Genomic DNA, 6000 nt, shown 5'->3' on the forward strand with positions numbered 1-6000 from the left:
TTTCCCCCTCCTGTCATTGTTTGCATACTATTCTCATTAAAATATGAAAACCTATAAATGTTTGGATGGTTATAGTTGAAGTAGACACTGTTTTTTCATCTGTGTGATTTTGACAAAGATCAGATCACATTTGATGGCGATTTTATGCAGAAATGTGAGGAATTCCAAAAGGTTCCGATACTTTGTCATACCACTGTAGGTTATTCATGTAAAATGTTTCAAGGGTCAGTATTGATCTCTTTATCTCGCCCTTCATGTCGTTGAACTGATGAGTTACTCACATTCATCCCGGTCAAACTCAAGGACCCTTTTGCCTTTGAAATACTTGACATAGGACAAAATAAAATATTTTTTATGATTGTGAGCATTTGTGGTTTATAAGAGCCTATGGCGTTCAATAACAAGCTCCCTTAATGTGGTATTTGCTGAAGAAAAAAAAAAGAATCTACTTTTTATTTTCATTGGGATTTTTTGCAATCAATAAAGAACAGCAGGTCTCATTTTCTTAGATTTTAACAAATTTCACACATGCAACGTGTCAACCAACTAATTAGATGTCCAGATAGCAAAAACAGTTCACTTATACCGTGCTGCAATGAAAACTAAACAATCACTCTATGGAATTTTTAGGGGGAGTTGTTGGAAGACCCTGATGTATTGGAAGCAGATTTTTCCGCTCTTAAAAGTGGATGCTTGACTCTGTAAGCATGTGATCTACATACCAACCATTCAAACATCTGGATTTGATCTGGAGCACTGTACATGTAGGAATTCTTACAGTATTTCTAACAGCCAATGATTTGGATATGTTCAAAATTTAAGAAACTGTCTGACTCTGCAGCAGTTTCAAGCGTTGTCCAGTTGAGTGGTTGAAACTTCTTGAAGGCGATAGGATGGGTGATGAGGGGGTAAGAGACGGCATCTTATCTTCTGTGGATCTACATGAAGACTGAATGGATGGGCACGTTTCTTACGAATTAATTTCCCCAAGCTGTCCCAGCCATCAAGTTTCAAAGCACACTTATACAACGATCCTCCCTCCACCACACTCCACAGCTGGGATGAGCTTTTGATGTTGGTGTCATTTTTTCCTCAACACATGACATAATCGGCTCCTCCCAAAAAATTCTAAGTAATTTGCCAATAGTGTAACAACATGAAACCATCAAATTTATGTCGTGTTCATCCATCCCCAGATATAATCGATGGGCAGATGAGCAAGGCAGATGTGCGCTCTTATGATAAAAGTGGGGGTGGAGCGGAATTTTGCACTTTTACGACCTGGCTCTCATGGATCGGTTGGACGTTGCTGCTCCACTTCAGCTACCATCGGAGGAAACGCATACGGTGGTAGCGCTGGAGGTGTTTATTTGGACTTTATGAGAATCTGTTTTAGGAAATTTGGAGTAAACGGAAAGATAGACGAATTTTGTGGCTCCAACATCGTTCCAGAGAGTTTTCCACGCTACTCTTCATCTGGCAGCCTCCGTGGTTGTCATTTGTCACATTCATGATGTTGTGGAATTTCACACAGCCAACAACAACATACCAACAAGCAAATTATAGAAAATCTTTCAATAAGAAAGAATGGTGGAAATTTAGACATTGCATAGACTTCACTATCAGTTGACAGGACACAGGGCTCGGGTCTGATCCATAGGGGGCCTATTTTCAAAAACGTAAAATTCAAATATGTTCAAAACCAAAGCCGCTACCGACCTTAAAACCAAAACAGGCACCTCCCCACATATGAGTCTCCATGAGCAGCGACATCAAAAAATTCAAAGTCGTTCCTTAATGAAATCCAGATGAATTATTTTTTTATACAAATATAACAAAACTTAAAATGGCTATAATATTCTCAAATTTTACGCCAGATGCACAAAAATCAGCAAATGCAGAGATAATCACCTATATTTTCAGGATCAATAGCAATATTTAACATACCGTATAAGGTTTTGCCCAAAATAACAACTTTTTTTTTTCTTATTTAGTGCAAGTTTTCAACAGCTAATAAATCACTCAATTTTCACATCAGAAACTTCATACTTTAGGAAGGCATGCAGAATCATCTTAGTTTTACTCAACAAACATGAAATTTGCATTTTTCTATATACAATCACGACTTATTTAGGTTGAATTGCTATGTTACTATTGCCTCAGCACGTCTTGTCGGCTATCTGGCTCTTATCGTTTTTATAATGAAATGTTACATGAAATAAAACACGTAAAAGGTGACTTTTTTTTGTATGGACGCAGGAATGTCTAAATTACTACTTTTTTGCCATAAATGGGCAGTCAGCTGAAAATTACGTGATCATTTGAATGTAAACTTACACTACTGTGTATGGATACAACATGGAAGCCATCACAAAACAAAGAGCTTTTTAAGTTGAAAATTCTTGTAAATAAATGCGTACATCACGCAATTTCTATAGATATGAACATAGAACAGTCTAGATTCTTGGTTAAAAGCAAAAAAACAGGCAGTTATCATTCATTTTACATAAATATTTTGAGCTTAAATTACACTATTGTGTAAATCCAAGGAGGGGGCCATCACAAAACAAAGCGCTTTCTTAGTTGAATAAATGCATGCATCTCTGAATTTCTATAGATATGAACATAGAACAGTCTAAATTCTTGGTTAAAAGCAACCAAAAAAAAAAAAAATCATTCATTTTACAAAAATATTTCAAGCTAAACTTACGCAAATTTTTTCATGCATTTTTTTCCACAACATTTGAAGTGCATGCATGGGGCTATTTTATATAATAAACCTCTTTAAACCTCGAATCCTCAACCAAATCACTCTTGAGACACTCCTGCCTGCTTATATGCAGTAATACTTTCCCACCTAAATCGGCGTATGAACACAGCGTGTGTTTTAGTTTATCGTAGTGAAAGCCAAATGCTCTGCCTGGGTGAGCCCCCAACGGGAAGGCGTGGAGCAATGTTTGTGGGAGCTGTCTTGTCAACTGATGGTGGAGTCTATGGACATAGTTTCTCAAACTTCTGACACCAAATAGCAACTCAAAGAAATACTTACACTATCATTAATACAGTGTATCACAAAGTGAGTACACCCTCGCATTTCTGCAGATATTTCAGTGTATCTTTTCATGGGACAACACTGACAAAATGACACTTTGACACAATGAAAAGTAGTCTGTTTGCAGCTTATATAATAGTTAATTTATTTTCCACTCAAAATAACTCAAAATATAGCCATTCATATCTAAACCCCAGGCAACAAAAGTGAGTACACAGCATTGGAACTACGTACTTCCCTAAATGTCCAAATTGAGTACTGCTTGTCATTTTCCCTCCAAAATGTCATGTGACTCATTACAGGAGTACTGTCAGCATTGCTGCAGTCCAACCGCAGATGTACAATGTGAATTCAACAGTTTTAGATGTACTCAAATAGTCGCTAAAAGTAGCTGCAATACAAATAAATACAATGAAACAGTCCGTAAGTTACATACTCTTCTATCTTCTGCATTGCTGCCTAGAAAACCATCTAAACACTACGACACTGGTACCCCCAAAAAGTAAGCTAGATGGACTGAAACACTCTGTAAAAGTAATGCACATTACCTAAACTACTCCATCTATTGAAATAGTCATTAAAAGGTATCTAAATACTGCTTAATTACAAAAAAAAAGTAACCTAAATAATTGTATTTTATTTAAATTATTTCTCAAAAAAGTAATTCAAATACTCTTCGATCTGCTGATAAATCGGATGTCATTCTCAAATGTTCAAAATCAACTATTGAATCGAAATTGATCATTCCAGTTTGAGTCGAATTTGGTCATAGACGTTGTGGAATCTTTGTAGAATTCGGCTGCTTGACAGAAGCTCAACTGCTCATAACCTCCTCAGCATGTGACAGACACAAGCACAATCCTTGTTTTTTTTTTTTTCCTCCCAATTTGAGGCAGATGCAAAGCATGTGACAGTTAAGGAACGCTGCGGTTGTCTTTACTGCGTGTTGCCTTATTTGGAGACGAGTTTGCAAAATCTCTGGTCACTTTTTCTTTTTCCCGTTCTGTTTTCTTAGAAAAGTGAGGGACTATTTCAAGCTAATATTCCAAGAACAACGTCGTTGGGATAAACGAGGACTGAACGTCAATTTTAACTGTCAAAAAGGTTTACATGCTCACTTTGATTGCTACCTCCACACGTCATTTCGTGTCGTATTTTTTCCACCTTAAGGCTGGAAATGTGGCGCAACATTGGAAAAACACCATAAAACGTAATTTCTTGTTCAATAAAAATATTTAAAAAGTCACTTGAAATTTTTGGTTAGGCTTAGATGAAGCCTGATGTTGAAAATTTGCTGCACTCAAGTGGCACAATTGAGGCATTGCAATAGGGCGTGGTCAAAGGTGCTGGCTTTGGGGAGGGCCAAATAAAATGTGAGGAGGGGCTGCAATTTGCAAGGGCATTTGTCTTAATCCAGTCCTCCTCAAATAGTGGGGATGCAAAACTATGTCGAGGGGTGCATGTGACCTCAGGGAACATACTTTTTTGCCGTACCAGAGTAAAGTGAAATTGCTCATCCACTCAGTGGATGGTGTGCAGTATTTTTGAACCAAACAAGAGCACACAGCCAGAGGCGTAGCAAGGGTCCTCGGGGGCCCCAGGCAACAAGCAACATGGGGCCCTTCGAGCGTGTGCAAGTAAGAGGGACAGTTGGAGTTTGAGCATTAGCATATTTAATAAAAGTCTAATAATGCCTCACTCTCATAGAGCGCTTTTTAGGACACTCAAAGCCCCCACCCCACCCCCCCATTGCATTATTCATTCACTCCACATTCAGTTGATGTAAGCTTCTATTGTGACCACAGCTGCCCTTGGGGAGACTGACACCTTCTGAAAAAATTCCCAGATGAAAATGTATACAGTGGGGCAAAAAAGTATTTACTCAACCACCAATTGTGCAAGTTCTCCGACTTGAAAAGATTAGAGAGGCCTGTAATTGTCAACATGGGTAAACCTCAACCAGACAGAATGTGGGAAAAAAATACAGAAAATGACATTGTTTGATTTTTAAAGAATTTATTTCCAAATTAGAGTGGAAAATAAGTATTTGGTCACCTACAAACAAGCAAGATTTCTGGCTATCAAAGAGGTCTAACTTCTTCTAACGAGGTCTAACGCAGCTCCACTCGTTACCTGTATTAATGGCACCTGTTTTAACTCATTATTGGTATAAAAGACACCTGTCCACAACCTCACTCAGTCACACTCCAAACTCCACTTTGGCCAAGACCAAAGAGCTGTCGAAGGACACCAGAGACAAAATTGTAGACCTGAACCAGGCTGGGAAGACCGAATCTGCAATAGGTAAAAAACGTTTGGTGTAAAGAAATCAACTGTGGGAGCATTTATTAGAAAATGTAAGACATACAAGACCACTGATAATCTCCCTGGATCTGGGGCTCCATGCAAGATCTCACCCCGTGGCGTCAAAATGATAACAAGAACGGTGAGCAAAAATCCCAGAAGCACACGGGGGTACCTAGTGAATGACCTACAGAGAGCTGGGACCACAGTAACAAAGGCTACTATCAGTAACACAATGCGCCACCAGGGACTCAAATCCTGCACTGCCAGACGTGTGCCCCTGCTGAAGCCAGTAAACGTCCAGGCCCGTCTACGGTTCGCTAGAGAGCATTTGGATGATCCAGAAGAGGACTGGGAGAATGCGTTATGGTCAGATGAAACCAAAATAGAACTTTTTGTTAGAAACACAGGTTCTCGTGTTTGGAGGAGAAAGAATACTGAATTGCATCCGAAGAACACCATACCCACTGTGAAGCATGGGGGTGGAAACATGCTTGGGGCTGTTTTTTGCAAAGGGACCAGGACGACTGATCTGTGTAAAGGAAAGAATGAATGGGGCCATGTATCGAGAGATTTTGAGTGAAAATCTCCTTCCATCAGCAAGGGCAGTGAAGATGGACGTGGCTGGGTCTTTCAGCATGACA

The sequence above is a fragment of the Corythoichthys intestinalis genome, chromosome 2 (genome assembly GCF_030265065.1).
Source record: "Corythoichthys intestinalis isolate RoL2023-P3 chromosome 2, ASM3026506v1, whole genome shotgun sequence".
Lineage (NCBI taxonomy): Eukaryota > Metazoa > Chordata > Actinopteri > Syngnathiformes > Syngnathidae > Corythoichthys > Corythoichthys intestinalis.